The following is an 18,185-nucleotide window of genomic DNA, read 5'->3' on the forward strand; positions in this document are numbered from 1 at the left end:
CGATCATTAAGACCAGAAACAAACTTCCGAGTCTTGTTAACTTCATCTCTCACCATTTCTGGAGCAAAGCGAGAAAGTGAAGTGAACTTGTTTTCATATTTTGCCACTGACATGCTCCCTTGGATAAGGTTATGAAACTGGTCTTGTAATTCCCATCTTTTGGAAAACAGAAAGTACTTTTCGAAAACAATTCCTTAAACTTGTCCCAACTCATTTCCTTCACCTTGTACCGGCTCGTAACTGACTTCCACCACAGTTTGGCATCCTTAGCAAATTTATAGGTAGATAGGATGATCTTCAAATGATCCTCTGTCACATCTATAGAAGTCAATTGAGTTTCAACTTGCTCCATGTAGTCATCTGCTATCATTGGATCCGCACCGCCCTCAAACATAACCGGCATCAGCTGAGAAAATCCCTTAATAATCTTGAGACGCTTCTGAGCTGGAGTCTCCTCAACTTGAACTGTAGGTTGTGGTGCCGACTATGACTGAGCAGCAATCGTTGCCCTCACGACATTTTGCAACAAACAATTTAACTCTAGTGCCACAGAACCTTCACCCACTTCGACGGGTGCTTCAACATTATCCCTCCTTGTGGGGATAACTCTAGGGGGAATAAAGTCCTTAAGAAGTGTGTCCTCATCATTTAGCTCCTTCGGATTGGAACTGGAGCTCTCGCCAACATCACCCCTAGTCGGTCTAGGGCCAACTTCCCTGATTTCCTCACGTCGTGACATCGTTCTATAAAACAAAAGAAACAATTCAATAACGATAACACTAAGGTCTAACCGTGAACGACCCAATGCAAAAAGATACTGTACAAACATTTAGCATGTAATACTATTCAATGAACACATTAATATAGGCATATAAGCACATAAGCACGTAAGCAAGTAAGCAGATAAGCATGTTTTTTCATATAGCAAAACATTTTTCCAAACAAGGAAATAACAATGCAAATGACTTCCCAGACAACCCTAGGTAAGCCTCTACCCGTCGTTCTAATGGTAATCAAATCATCGCTCTGATACCAAATTTGTAACGACCCTAGCTAATGCCAAAATTTAAAAAAAAAAAATGGCATAACCTCCCCTAAAAATGGCCTTCAACAACTTGTCCCAATACACAAAACACATAATATCATCCAGCATCCCATTCATCCGTTCATTATACCTCAACATAGTTCCTCTCATGGTGGAACATCCATACACCAATTAATCTACATTATCATAATTACAGTCTCAAAATACATGGTTAAGATTTAAAATCCATGTCTTACAATGTTACATGATACAATTGCATGGAAACATATACCATAATTCCATTAGTTTCATTTACATCAAACAAAAGATAAGTTCGTTCTTAAGTTACAAGGCCATGAATACTATCTTAGTTACATCCCCATACCTATGAATATACATAAAACGGTCAAAATACAAAATAGCAAACAACCTTCTAACAACTTTCAAGCTTGAGGTGGATTGTCGTCCACCGGTTCATTTCCAAGACCTGAAAAAAATAATATAAATAGTAGGGTGAGCATAAAGCTCAGTAGGTGACACTTAAGACACAATTCTTATGTCCTTGTGAATCCAAACAAAGTATAGGCCAATAGGAAATAGGGATCATGCAATATAGGGAATTAAAACAATATGCACGTCAATTCTAATTATAAACCATGTAGCGCAATGAAATGCAATGCATGCTAATGCCACTCCCCATTTTCATTCACCAAACCGTTACTTTCAAATGTTAATACAGCCCGCCCTTTGGGAATCCTGCCGCGACACGAGAGGAGGATTGACTATCGTCCCTAGACCTTTGGTAACCCCGTAGCGTCATCGAGGGGCCTGAACAGCTCAACCACGCTAGGGCGACTCCCTAGTCCCCTCTAGGCTATATTAATCTCTGGCCCGTTGGTAACCCCGCAGCGACTGGGTTTATCAAAACTATTTGACAAAACTCTTCTCCCAAAATTTCCCCCATTTTCATTTCAAGACAAATTCTCCCATTTCATGCATCCCAATGACATGTGCATGGATGTACATATAATCTCAATATTATGACAATGGAAAATTTGGCACAATTTAAATAAACATGTTCTCATTAGTCATTTTCAGCATGTTAACACATAGTGGGCATGATAAAACAACATCTAAATATATTTTACACATGAAACAAGTCATAATCAAGCTCTTGAAAATTCTCTAGACATCATTCATACAATTATAGATACAATTAACTCCCAATTAAACATGTTTGATACAACAAGGAGGTGTAATTCACAATAGAATAAGAAAGGAGTGGATTAAGATGCCCCTACCTCAAAATGAGTAAAATCCTTAGAAATGGGTTCTTAAATTCGAGCTCCCAAAGAGGACCAAAAGCTGGAATTTCTGGTACTAGCACGTAGAGCTCGTCGTGCTCGTCGTTTTGCCTCAAACGACACCTAAATCCGCCAAGTAACGAAGAAGAAATCTTGCCTCAAAGATTGGGTTGAAAAAGAAAAGAAAATGAAATAGAAAATTGAGAGAGAGAGATAGATACGGGGAGAGAGAAAGAATGAGAGACCAAAAATGGTCTCTAGCCACTTAAGGCTTAGTGGTGGGACCCACCAAAAATTCTTTTTTTTCTTTTCTCTTTATCTTTTCCTTTTTAATTTACAGACATTATAGATTCCAACTTGACCGCGAATCCTTAGAGAGCTTGATTAATTTCATATTGTCATTCTAATCTTATTTTCTCACTTGGAGGCTTATTCACAATTATTTGCTTGATTCTTTGTGCTTTTTTACCATTGTTCTTGGAAGCTAACTGGATAGTTATCTATGACTAAAAAATGCAATTTTATTCACTGTGATCCAAAACACACCTTACTTGGCTCTTATTCCATTATCAAGGAACCAACAATGGGCCTCCTCACTTTATACACCCCATCATCCCACACCAATGACCCGGAAGTTACATTCTTAGATGTTTTTGCTTTGACTATAACCACAAAGGATTTCTTCTGACCAATTGACTTGAATTTAAGGACACTCGGCGTGACTTGGATCTCAAGTTCTGCAGGGGTTACCACAGTTGCCTTGTAAGTGGACACTGGTGAACCAACATTTGTGACGGTCCTATGGAAGACACGGGTGATGGGTTGTTCAGCCTTAGAAGACAAAGTAAAAGTTGGATAATTTAGATCCCAAACAGTTCCACTGTTTGCTACAGTGTAAGTGTTATTGTCTCCAGTGACAAGTTGCAATGACTTGGTGCTATAACCTTGGCCACACAAAAATTTCACAAAGTCACGCTCTCCGGCATCATATACTAAACCAGGTTTTACAGCATTTGCAGGATCCATATGACCTGCCCCGTATGCAAGCTTAACATCAGGGTTAGTGACACTGCTCATAGGACAAGCTGCAAAGAACAAAAGAAGCAAGGGCATGTTAGCTACAAGCCTACAAATAATGGAAGTATTCCAATTTAATTAAGGTGTATGTCTACAAATAGTATTACCGGTTGTCATCAGAGCAGACTTAATAGTAGTAGGAGACCATCCAGGGTTGAGAGATTTCACATAGGCAGCTGTTGCAGTAGCGTGTGGGCAAGACATGGATGTGCCGGAGATTATATTGTACGGAACTACTCTATGGTCACCCTCTATTCCCGTCACAGTGGATCCCTGTGACCATGCAGCAATAATTTCCACTCCTGGAGCAGTTAAGTCAGGCTGCACTAGAACAAAGTGTCCAAATTAAAAACTAGAACACACACACACACACACACACACACACACACACACACACACACATATATATTGTTAACATCACCATCTACTCTAACGGCCCTCACGTGTAGCCTTCTTTTAGTTCAATACATGTTTCGACTTTAATTATCTAGGCGACGGTAATACTATATTATAAGTTTAATAATTAAATCCTTCTAACATATTTGTATGTATGTATAAGATACCTTGAGAATGTCTGTTGTGATGGGATTTGGCCCTCTTGATGAAAATGAAGCTACGTATGGAGCCAATTTGTCTTTAGTCTCGATGCTCTTCTTTATAGTTGCAATTGGGACACTGTAGAGTTGGTTTTATTCAAATTGTTTAATAGCTTGTGATTAATAAAGTGACGAATGAAATTTTAATATGATATCGTCTAGATATCTACTTACGGAGTTGTATTTATGTAATAATAAACGCCAGTGCCATCTTTAGAGGTGCCCAAGTCAGAGGTTGGCAAAGGTAAATAAATGCCAAAATCTTTGGAGACTTCATCATCGATCATTATGGTACCGACTGCACCCGCATCCAATGCTGCTTTCCCGTCATTCAGTTTATCACACAGAACGATTCTGCCATACACTAAAGTCTTGTTCAACGTGCCTGGGATGCATAACCTGCATTTCATGATCATTTATTTTTTGGTCATTTTCCAATATGATCGATGTAACTACATGATTAAGCTTGATTTTCATGAATATTCGTGATAAATTTTAAATTTTTGGATTAACATTACCTGGAATCATTTCCTTGAAAACCAGTATTGGGTACATTCCCGCCATAAACTAGAATGTACAGATCTTCGAGCTCGAAAGTGTTTGTAGAGACTCCCTACATGTAAAAAGAGTTCAGAATCATATAACAAAGCACATTTGAAAGGCAGAGGTCAACATAAGTTATGACCCATTGATTCGATTGCATAGATCAAGTATAGTCTAAGGGATTGGTCTAGTACTGGAAAAGATTTGGACCTTGAGCCTCTCGAAGCTTCAAGTCTCAAATTGGATTCCTCCTAGGTGTGAGTAATTTCTTGGGCCACGATTGTGGACATAGTCCGAGCCTTTCCCGATCTGGAAGGAGGGGTTGACTTGCACAGGTTCAGTACATTAGCCAGGACAAAGCCCAGGACACCCCGGTTATCGAAAAAAAAAACTTAAAATAGTGACAAAGAGTTAATCCGTCACAGTGGTGAGACTCAAGCTCTACTTACCATCATCTTAATTATACTTGCCTAATTACTAGCGAGTTAGGAAGTTCTTATTCACCACCGTAGCACAAAAATAGAATGATCGACCAGCAGTGTCCCTATATATAAAATAATAAAAAATAAATGATTTGAGAGGTTAATGGGTTAAACCCAATAGAATCCAAATCAAATGATTCAAATCCTATCTAACTGCTTCTGTGACAAGTTGCTTTATTGCTAGCCGAAGCTCTAATCTGATTTTCACTCTCTTTCTCTCTCCCTCTCACATTCTCAAGCTGCTTATATATTATAGAGAGAAACTTGTATCTTTAGAGAATAGGAAGAAACAATGACGGTGAACATATGCCACTAATCTTCTTTCAGCTAAATTATTGGTTCCTGATCTTAATTCACGTTAGAATCTATTGGGTTCTCTACTTGAAGGATTCACTAGGAATCAAGTTAAACATATTATCAAGCCAGCGCAAGAACCCAAGAGCATTAACAATTCAGCCTGGAATTGAAGTGGAGAATCAAACTATTTTTGGGCCACATCAGTGATTGATCGGCGAGTATTGTTGAACCATAAATATTTATATAGAGAGAGATATGCAAGAGAAGAGGACATGCTTGGTCACCTGATAAGACATATTGTTGCCCAACTGCACCATTGTCTCAAACTTTCTATCTATGGTGCTAGCAGCCACTGAGAGAGACCACGGTACGAAATTTGAGACGCTTCCAAGGTCAGGACCATCATTACCAGCAGAAATGGATATGAGTATTCCCTTCTTCATAGCATGGAAAGCTCCAATGGCAATGGAATCTTAGAAGTAATCTAATGGAAAGAGCACTCCAACCGAAATTGATATGAAATCAACTCCGTCAGCAATTGCATCATCAAATGCTGCGAGGATATCCGAAAATGAGCAACTACCATCAACCCAACATATCTTGTACACAGCAATGCGAGCTGAAGGAACCCCGCCCCGAGCTGTACCCAACCCGAGGCCCAATAAGCTTGCGCCATTGACTAAGCTCCCCGCGACTGTAGATGCAGTGTGTGTCCCATGACCATTGAAATCTCTTGGTGTATTAAAATCTCCTTGAGGTATAAATCCTTCGGTATTGTAGGTTTTACTGTAAAAACTCTAATTAAATTTGTGTTAGACTTTAATTACAAATAATCATAAAACCCTAGATCTTAGAACTTCAATTAATTTCACATCCTTATAACGCATAAATAAATATAGTTAGATATACATACCTCTATTCATGATATCAAACCTTGTTGAGATTAAATCCAACGTCCAGATCCTTTAATCACAAACCAATCTGCAACTCTGATCAACAGACAAAGGTGGAAACTGGTTTCTCTCTCTTGCCTTTTGCACACAATAACCTTTTACCTGTTGTTTCAATAATCGTACATAATTGATGAAGCATATGCACTTTTATAAAGGCAGAGAGAGGAACAGTTTTCCTTTTAGTAATACAATTTTACTTTCCGTCAAAGTAAGGAATGAAAAGGAAAACACTTCTCCAATAAGTAATTACCAAAAAGGTAATTATAAGTTGACCAAGAATAATTAATTGATATCTATTTACTTAGTCACCAAGTAATATGTCACATGTCCAAATCATGTGGGCCACAATTAAATAAATAATCTTACATTCTCCCACTTGGCACATATGATAACTTCTGTAGTGGTTTAGTAAAATAGTCATTAGTGTGCACCGTAAATCAAATTAAGATAGTAATATGGTCATCATAAATACCATGGTAAACAAACTACCAATGTGAGTCATGGCGGTTGTATGTCACTAAACGACACAGTCCCTTCCATGTACCACAACATTAGCAACCCATTTAACATAGTCTATAAGTGAGAAGCATCAATAAAGGTCTAGCAATAATGTCTTTTCTAAGACTATTCCTGTTTTCATCATTTAAAGTAATACATGCATGTACATACATAAATTAACAGGAAATATCAGAAACACATTTTAATGAGCTCAAAATGTCAAATATATATAAGCATTGTTAAGCAATCCACAACAAAAATAATAATTAACTTTGATTACATTCAAGACCCATTCTTTCAACATGTCCTATGAATGTCTTGGGTGGTAATCCTTTTGTCAATGGCTCTGCAACCATAAGCTGTGTGCTTATATTTTCAAAAGACACTCGTTGTTTCTGAACTTCTTCTTTAACGGTAAGATATTTCAGCTCCATATGCTTAACGCTATTGGAATACTTATCGTTTTTAGTAAAGAAGACAGCTGCGGTGTTATCACAATAAATTTTCAGCGGTCTGGAAATTGAATCCATAACACCAAATCCTGAAATAAAGTTCCGCAACCACAAACCATGATTTGTAGCCTCAAAGCATGCTACAAATTCAGCCTCCATAGTTGATGAAGCAATAATAGACTGTTTTGCACTTTTCCATGATATTGCCCCTCCAGCTAAAAAGAACAAATAACCAAAAGTGGATCTTCTACTATCCACACATCCAGCAAAATCTAAGTCTGAGTAACCAATAACCTCTAACTCACCAGTCTTTCTAAATGTGAGCATATAATTCTTTGTTCCTTGTAAGTATCTCATAACTTTCTTTGTAGCTTTCCAGTGATGCATTCTTGGATTGCTTTGGTATCTGTCTAGCATTCCAACTGCAAAACCAATATCTGGACGAGTGCAAACCTGTGCATATATCAAACTTCCCACAATAGATGCATAAGGAATATTTTGCATTTCTTTTCGTTCTAATTCATTCTGTGGGCATTGCATCAAACTAAATTTATCCCCTTTCTGTATTGGAACAATACTAGCTGAACAATGTTCCATACCAAATCTCTCTAGAATGCTCTCAATATATGTTTTCTGAGACAATCCTAACAATCCACGTGACCTATTACGGAATATTTCTATTCCTATCACGTAGGATGCCTCACCCATATCTTTCATCTCAAAATTCTTAGAGAGATAATTTTTAGTTTCATGCAATAAACCAAGATCACTACTAGCAAGCAATATATCATCAACATATAGAATCAGAAATATAAACTTGCTCCTACTAATCTTCTGGTATATACACCGATCAACAGTATTTTCTTTAAAACCAAAAGAAGTAATAGTATCATTAAACTTAATATACCATTGTCGGGAAGCTTGTTTAAGTCCATATATTGACTTCTAAAGTTTACAGACCATGCGTTTTTTACCCTCTAATCTGAAGTCTTCAGGTTGATCCATATATACTTCTTCCTCTAAATTCCCATTTAGAAAAGCTGTTTTCACATCCATTTGATGTAACTCTAAATCATAATAAGCTACAAGCGCCATGATAATTCTAAAGGAATCCTTCTTAGATACAGGAGAGAAGGTTTCTTTATAATCAATGCCTCCTATCTGAGTGAAGCCCTTAGCTACAAGTCTGGCTTTATATCGTTCAATATTGCCATTAGAGTCGCGTTTGGTCTTAAAGACCCATTTACACCCGACTTGTTTAAATCCTTCAGGCAATTCAACGAGTTCCCAAACTTTATTTTGTTCCATTGACTTCAACTCCTCGTTCGTAGCATTAATCCAATTAGTAGAATTATTACTATTAATAGCTGAATATGTAACCGGATCCTTACATATCCCTATATCAAAATCAGATTCATGTAGATATACCACATAATCATCCGAAATAGCAGGTCTCGTTTATCTTTGAGACCATCTTAATGTTATTCCGTGTGGTTCTTCTATAACTTCATTGGTGATAGTTTCATTATGGAGTTGTTGATCATTTAATTGTTCTTCGTTGTTATGCAGTTCAACAACTGGAGAAACAATTATTTCTTTAGAAATTGTGGGTAAAGGGATTTGTACCCTAACTTCTTGAATGATCACATTCTCATTTTTATCACTCCCACTGATTTCACTATCCTCAATGGATCTGGCATTACCGGTTTCAACAATTCTTGTACTATGTGTAGGACAGTAAAACCTATACCCTTTGGATTTTTCTGGGTAACCAATAAAGTACCCACTAACTGTTCTAAAATCCAATTTCTTTTCATGTGGATTATAAATCCTTGCTTCCGCTCGGCAACCCCAAACATGCAGGTGCCTTAAACTAGGTTTCCTTCCTGTCCACAGTTCAAATGGAGTTTTTGAAACTGCCTTACTAGGAACCCTGTTTAATATATACATAGCAGTTCTAAGAGCATACATCCACTATCTAAAACTAAACGAAATGTCCCAATGGCTTCAATTGGAATTTTCTCCCTATTCCCTGTGAACAAGAAATCATCATTTGGATTTGTGGTTTGGGTTGAAAGGAATCCCTGCATCGTATTGGAAATATGAACATTAGAGCCTGAATCAACCCACCAAGTATTAGAAGGAACTTCAATTAAGTTTGATTCAAAACAAACAAAAGCCAAAGGCTTACCCTTCTTTTCGAACCATTCTTTACGTTTCATGCAATCTTTCTAAAAGTGTCCAGATTTGTTACAAAAATGACTCTTATTATTCTTGCGTTTCTTCTTTTGAGTAGCTTGATCAGAATCCTTTATTTGGGGTGTTGCTCGCTTAATGCCTTTTCCAGGCCTTTTCCCAAATTTCTTTCTAGCTTCTTGAGTCATGAGATGAACATTATGATTATCTTGTTGCTTAAGCCTTCCTTCCTTTTGCACTAATATACTGGCCAATTCATTCACATTCCACTTATCCTTAATAGTGTTATAGTGAATTTGAAATGGCCCATACTGAGTAGGTAAGGAATTAAGAATAAATTGAACGAGAAAAGTCTCATCCACATTCATCCCTAAAGTCTTCAATTTCGCAACAAAATTAGTCATGTCAAGAACATGCTCATGCATACTTCAAGTACCATCAAAACGCATAGTAGTGAGGTCAGCTATTAATTTCCCTGCAAGAGACTTATCTGTAGTACGGAAACGTTCTTCAATATTTTTCAAATATTCCTTAGCACTATCAATTTGGGGAAAAGTTGTTTTGATATTGTTTGCAATAGTCATTCGCATAAACATAGTACTCAATCTGTTCGATTTCTCCCAAACTTTATGGAGAGACTTTTCTTCCTCACTGCTTTCACCAGTAATAGCAGTAGGTTTCTTAATTTGAAATGCTAAATCAAGATCTAGCACACCTAAGTTGAATTGAACTTGCTCATACCATTCTGAGAAGTTAGTCCCATTGAGAATTGGAACAGATAAAGCATGCGAATTCACTGAAACAGGAAGAGATACTGCAATAAAATAATCATAATAAGGTAAATGCTCATAACATTAATACTTTGAGATAACAACACATATAAAAATAAATACATTGTATAACTATGGTACCCCTTCGGGTAGTAACCACAAAATACTAAAAATATGATGCTTAGATGTATTTATTTATATATAGCTTCATTGGTGATGCACTAATTAATTAAATAGACAAGTTACCTTTGGATATCCTATATCTACCCAATTAAAAATTACATACAACCCCTTAATGTTTATTTAATCACTTGAAAATTAATTCCCTTTGAGGAATTATTTCTAATAATTGAATAAACCCAATATTCATGAATTTTACAAAAAATTATAAGCATCATTATTAATGAAATATTGCATTATGTCTATCACTAAAATTAATATCCATTAATTATTATGGTTAGGCCACTTTGGTAGCTTCCAACCTTTCTATAATATGAATATTAAATTATCTAGTAATAAATTCAACATTAAATTACCCACCATATTATGCACTCATAATTTACAAACTCAATTAATTAAATTACTAGTGGGTGTCTTAAATTTCATAGATTTAATACTGTAACATATATTAATAAGTATATATTTAATCATGCACAAAACAACATCATTACAATTCATAGCCTCAATTTGTTCAGCGGAATAATTATCAAAATTTTCATTCTGTAAATTAATTATTCATGAAAATAACATTCTAGCTTAATTTTCATTCTGTAAATTGATTTGGCGCCATAGATAATCAAAACTTTCATTCTGATTTGTCCCATTATATATATAACTTTCAACTATAAATTTGGAGACACACAATTAATGAAGTCAACTAATAAATTCAAATCTCGTAAATTTAAATTATGTTGACTTTGATGATTACTGTCATGAAACCAAAAACATGATAATTGTATATTTTATATATATATATATATATATATATATATATATATATATATATATATAAAACTTAATGAGACAAAACAATATATATACAACATAATGAGACAAAATTGATCACAGACAAACAGATCAGTATATATGATTGTAACTTTCATCTTTAAATTCGAAAATCAAGGCAAATTAACTAAACATTATATATACAAACAGATCCGCAAATTTAAATAAGGAAAAATGCTACTGGATTCAATTAGATCGGATCGAAGTGTCCGAATATATATAATGTTAATTTAAACTTACACATATTATTTATGCAAGAATAATGAAAAATAATTAGTTCTAAAACTACGGGTTCTGATACCACATGTAAAAACTCTAATTAAATTTGTGTTAGACTTTAATTACAAATAATCATAAAACCCTAGATCTTAGAACTTCAATTAATTTCACATCCTTATAACGTATAAATAAATATAGTTAAATATACATACTTCTATTCATGATATCAAACCTTGTTGAGATTAAATCCAACGTCCAGATCCTTTAATCACGAACCAATCTGCAACTCTGATCAACAGACAAAGGTGGAAACTGGTTTCTCTCTCTTGCCTTTTGCACACAATAACCTTTTACGTGTTGTTTCAATAATCGTACATAATTGATGGAGCATATGCACTTTTATAAAGGCAGAGAGAGGACCAGTTTTCTTTTTAGTAATACAATTTTACTTTCCATCAAAGTAAGGAATGAAAAGGAAAACACTTCTCCAATAAGTAATTACCAAAAAGGTAATTATAAGTTGACTAAGAATAATTAATTGATATCTATTTACTTAGCCACCAAGTAATATGTCACATGTCTAAATTATGTGGGCTACAATTAAATAAATAATCTTACATTTACCTCCTATAATTTTATTGCAAAGTGTTCACAATTTTAGTGCCAGCACAAGTAATTAATATATCCATTCATGTAATTTATGGTTATGTACTTGTTGCAAGTGAAATTCGTTGAGGATTGGCAAGAGCCCTTCCATTTGCTTGGAGGTGGACCATATCCCTTGTCATCGAAACTCTCAGATTCAGGCCAAATCCCACTGTCAAGCATTCCAATAATGATGTCGCTTTTATGAACGCTTCTTTGAACTTCTTGAGGGAAGCCCATGAAGTCCCATGACCTTGTCGTGTGGAGTTTCATCTTTTCATTAGGGAACACAGACACTACTCTTTCCATGCCTGAATTTTTTGAAGTTAAAAGCGGAGAGAGAGAGAGAGAGCGTATTAATTAATTAATTGAAATAATGAATCACGTGATAGCTTTTAATTAATTGAAATTATAAATTACCCACTTGCTATTTTGTCCGTCTCTTCCTTTGTCAGCTTTGCTACAAATCCATTAAAGCTCCTCTTGTAGCTATACAGTAAAGATTCTGATACCCTACTGTTGAATGCATCCAGTAAACAAGTTAGTTAATATAATAAATTTCAAACTTCAACATTTCTGTTGTATTAATGGGATGTATGTGCATTTTCTTCCAAGAGATCGTAAATATTTGCTGAGCCTGTGCAGAAATAAGAACCTTGCTATCTTTTTATCTTTATTGGACAATACTTGTTTACTCACTTGTAAGTCGGAACCTCCTCCTTACTACTGATTTGAGAGACTGACATGCGTCCATTTTGAATTAAAAACACCATAGACACATATATATACAAGTATAGGTAACGACCTGCCAACAACTTCCTGTAGCATTGTCTTATGAAGGGATGATGCAGAGTCTACATCATCCTTTAGAAGGTCACCCATGTACACAATGTATACCTGCACCCACAAAATGAACCCTGCTATCTAAAAACTTCTAAAGTAATATGAATCATAACGTAAATATATATATATACACTTACATATATATACATGCCTTTTGATCTCCATCAGATGCTCTGATGCAGCTAATATGCAGAGCACAAGTAAGGCAGATGACGATAAGCCATGGAGGAGGAGACATTTGACCAGCCAATATAGGGGTCTCTCAAAAGCTTGACATTTCCATACAACAATCACTGGATGGACTCTTATAACATGTAAAAGGAATGTTAGACTTGTAGTCCACACATCCATTTACTCAAATTGAAATAAAAATGTTATAGTCTGAATTCTCCCACAGCCATAATGGTAACAAAATAACAATGACAATGGTTGACTCTTACCGTATCTATCAACCTAGTAAATGAGATTTCACCCAGAATATTATGTTGGGGAATATGCATCTTTTATTACACAGTATATCATACCATACACACCAAATTTAGCATTTAATATATTAAATGATATTTGGATTCACAATACTTACCATTCATTGGGGAGTAGGTAAGCATACAACAGTCAGTAACGACCAAATCAGGAGAGTAATAAATGAGGAAAACACAGAAGTGATTAAATTTATTTAAAAAAAATTCCTTATTATTGCTTTCCTAATTTTGTGATTACAGATTAGGTGAATTTAGGATTGGACCACCGTAAATACAGATAACCAAATCACTAGTAAGTAGACAAGTATGGTCATTCAAGGATTAAATTTGTGTAATGACAGTTTGATCAACTCCTACTAATTTTATGTGGGTGGGATTGATGTTATCAGGAACGTAAGGGATGTTAATGAGCAGCCCCATTCACTAACTAAGTTTGAGTTGTTAACAAAAAAATACAAATAACAAGGACACATCCAAACACGTATAATTGAAAATGCAGTGCATGACTTTTAGTATAAACATGAATTTAAAAGTTACAATAAATCAAGTTTACCCGGACAGTGAAAATAACAATAGCATAATTTCATTAAGTAAAATGAAGAACACATAATTAAAATATATATTTGATAATAAAAGTTACAAATTTGGCCTTTCAAGTTTAGGCACTGTCCTAAAGTCCATTTTTTCCCCCACATGTAGGTTGTGTTGGCGGTACTAACAACCCAATTGCTAGTAGGCATTTTTTCCTTCAGGCACATTTAAAGAAAAACGATATGACCAAGTCAGACTTCTAGTTGGCCATATATACATAAATAGAGAAGTGGATATGCATATACATTTATAAGAAGAAATAGTACTAATAAAAATGAGAAAGTAGAATATAGTTTTACAAATTTAAAGTAGGATTAGATTTTGAGAGTTGGTGGAGGCCTTTTTTACAATGACACTATTCTCACGAGAAAAATCAATATAAATAATTATTTATAATTTTTATTGAATCATCTCGAACAATCCTACCTATTTAAAAAAATCAAAATAAATAATCAGGTAATTTTATATCATGCAATGTCATAGATGCCTTCTCAACTTGAATCTACACTTATGCTCCGTTTGTTTAGACATAAATATTTTTCATAAAATATATTTTTTATTTTATGGTGTTTGGTTGTTGTGGAGGGAAAATCCTCCTCCAGTGAGAATCTTCCACGTCATCACATTACGAATTTATATTTTCAATCCTTTGATATTGCAAGAGCCCAACCTAGGTCAAGCCCAAATTGAGTCTACCTTTAGACCAAGATCGATGGCACTAGTCGTCTAGCCCATTACTCAAGCTCAGCTGACCCAAGATGTATCCGGTCCAAACTATTTGAGAATGAATAAGTCTTGCTAACCAAAGGATTCATCATAGAAGGAATACTCTATGAAAGGAAAGTTTGGTATGGAAGGAATTATGAAAAGGAAAAAATTCTATTTGTAAATAATGATGTGTATGGAATGAATTGGAGGACAAGTAGGGCGAGTCCTACCATAATTCCACCACCTTTTTATATATAAATAAAGGCTTAGACCTCCAATAAAGATCATCGAGCAATATACACTTTTCTCTGAGCAGTTCTTGTTATTTATTATTCTATTTTGAGTGAGTTGTATTATTTCTTTCTAAATTCTTTTATAGAGAGAAATTTTACACCTACACTTTGGCGCCGTGTGATACTCCTCGACTCTGACACATGGGTTGATCAGGCTCAAACCCAAACTCGAGGGAATACCAAACAATTAATATTTAAATGAATACAGAATACAAAAGAATTTGATGAATAAATAATAAAGCTGAAAGAATTCTAAATATAAAATCCTCAAAAGTTATAGATTAATATAATCTAAACTTCCCAAAACTTTCAATACATACAACTCGGGAATCAATCTAGTGGATCCCTAATAAAATCCCAATATAAAGTAAAGTACGGAATTAAAATCCAAAACTAAAACATGAAAGGAAATCCTACGTCGTCGGAAGAGTGAATAACCGTCTCTACTCAAGACGAACAAGCTCTAAGACTGGAACCGTCCGATACCTGAAAAATGATAGTGGGTTAGGCCCACGAACAAGTTCTATTCTAATTACAATCCAAACAGAGACTCTATACGCAGATACATCCTAAATATCTCAACAATATTTATCTAGTCCATACATATATATATCCACACTAAGGGACTCTCACTGAACTACAAAGGGGTCTCAACCTAAATAGAAGACAATATACAAAATGCACCAGAGGTGGGTATGAGTACCTAGACCTAACAGGGTATACCTCAACCATCATAGCCAGCTATGCATCCCAATGCATACACGCTCCCTAACCATCGATTCTGAGACTCAAGCTCAAATCGTGGTACCATAGTCATATATTTAAAATCTATCCAAAATCAGAGTATGTCATTCAATTGTTCATTGATCTGACATAAGTAATAACTAATTCAGTTAGTCACTTAACTTATTCAGTTGATTTGACTTGAACACAAATAACAAATAATCCAGTTAGTCACTCAACTTACTCAGTTAATCTGACTTAAATATAACTAGGACTTAATTTTATAATCCATTCCCTTATTTCAGAGTAGGTAGGACTTAGTGTTTTGAGCTAAACCATCCCTAATATGCCACCGTTCCATACTGGTGCATACAATCCATAACATCCATGTAATTGACAGAACATAATTTAATGGTTCATCAATTAATATCCATAATAACATCTATGTAATTGACAATTTAAATAATTTAATTTAAACTTTAATTAATTCACAAGACAGTCCAATAATTGACAAAGTAGTAATCAATAAAGCGCCAATTAAAATCCAGGGAATGATATAATATAAATTAGATAACCAATTGAGCATATTACATTCAATTATACATGGGTATAATTATACAAATCCAATTAACTTGCTTGAACAACAAGAAGTAAGTAAATATTCCACATCCATTGACAGCATGCAAATAAATAATTAAATTTCATGATGTCCAGTAATATTAGCATATTAGCATATACTAACTGTTTTAGAATTTTAACAAGTTGATTTAAATCATTTAAAACCCCCTTTAAAACCCATAATTCCATTTCAGCCCTTAAAGTTCCAAAAACCACCAAAAATACACTTACTGGTGTATTTAAACAAGAGTGCCGGCTCTCCCCCTCATAGAGATGGCTCTCCCCCTCATAGAGATGGCTCTCCCTCATGGAGAGCCAGCTCTCTCACTTAGGGAGTCGGTTCCCTCTTTAGGGAACCGGTTCTCTCTCACACAAAGAGCCGTAAACTGATTCGGTTGTCTCCTTCGCCTCCGACGACGTTGCAGAACCCTCTGTAATGTCTAATACAGTTCCTAGGGTTCAATTTATGTTCCAAAATTACTCAAAAAACATCAAAACACCAATATGCATCATTAACAGAAATTTAGAACACATATGAGAAAATAATTGATACGAAGAAACAGATTAAATTTACAACACATATACAGATTAATTCTGATTTAAAGCATACAAGATTAATTTAATGTTTGATTAAAATCCTAGAGATCATCTAGGCATGCACAGAACACAGGTCAAGGGGAGAGAGTAAGAATAAAACTTGTCTTGGAGATTTCAGTTTTGAAACCTTAACGTAGTCTTCCTAAGTTTTTCAATGACTTCCGTTTACTGTCAACCGCCTACTGCTTTGGTTTAAATCCATAAGCAATACCTTCCCTCCTCCTTGGTCCATCCTTTAATCTACAGTCAAAACCCTAGTGGTTCTCTTTGTTCTCTCAAACCTCACTGTTCTTTCTCCCTACCTCCACTGTTACGGGAATAGGGTTCTAAACCCTTGGCAGATCCCTAATGATGTATTTATAGACCAACTTAGGATAACCTAATTCTAATTATACTTGGGAAATGAAAAGAAAAGAAAACACAAGTCGGCTAACCCGTGAAGAATATAAAACACTAGAATTATATAATACATTTAATTCATATTTAAACTAAGTCCACCTAAGCATAAATGTAAATAAACAAATAAATCAAATAACCAATTAAATAAAATAATTAACCAATTAATTCAATTAAATAAAATAATAAAATAATTAATTTAAATAAATAAAAATAATTAAACAAATCAGCAAATAATCAAACAAAAATGCAATAAAACAATTAATTAAATACCGAGACTATCCTTTTAAAATTAAGGGTATTACACGCCGTCTGTGGGAAACGTATAGAAATATACTCCCACAATTGATTCAAATCTTTTATGCTACTACGATCTGGAATGTCAATCGGAGGATCCGTAGCAGTAGCTGATTAGCAGATAGAGTTAATGCAAAAGATGCGAGAAGAGTTCTTGCACCAATTTGAAATGCTTCGTCAAGCGAACGAGGCCAGCACGGCTCAGATTGCGTTGCTTCAGCAGAGAAACGATGCCCTTCAAATGGCAATGGCTCAGATAGCACCACAACCACCACCTGGTGACGCGGCAACACCTCCCCCCAACCAAAATATTCCTCCTGGTAACGAACCTCAAGCGAATGAGGTTCGACCTAATGACTTTCAGCAAGAGCAGAGGACAAGAACCGAAGTGGTCGCTTCGGATAATCATCATCGTCTTATGCAGGACGAATAGGCCGAGTCCAGCCGTAAGCTTACGATATAGTTTAATGGCATTCCGAATGGCGCTGGAGTCCAGGAGGCCTTTAATGAGAAGAGGCTCCTGAGGATTTAGACGCCCGCTGAGATAGCCAGAGAGCATAAGAACTCTCTAGTAAG

At 35.3% G+C, this 18,185-nt stretch overlaps 1 pseudogene; it reads right to left on the minus strand.

Moving 5' to 3' along the window:
• Positions 1 to 2,886: 2,886 nt before the first annotated feature.
• On the minus strand, positions 2,887 to 13,142 carry LOC132269905 (cucumisin-like; annotated as a pseudogene).
• Between the last annotated feature and the right edge of the window lie 5,043 nt (positions 13,143 to 18,185).

The sequence above is a fragment of the Cornus florida genome, unplaced genomic scaffold, assembly GCF_030987335.1.
Source record: "Cornus florida cultivar Cherokee Brave unplaced genomic scaffold, ASM3098733v1 CherokeeBrave_3.0.0_Hap2_Chr08, whole genome shotgun sequence".
Taxonomy (NCBI): Eukaryota; Viridiplantae; Streptophyta; class Magnoliopsida; order Cornales; family Cornaceae; genus Cornus; species Cornus florida.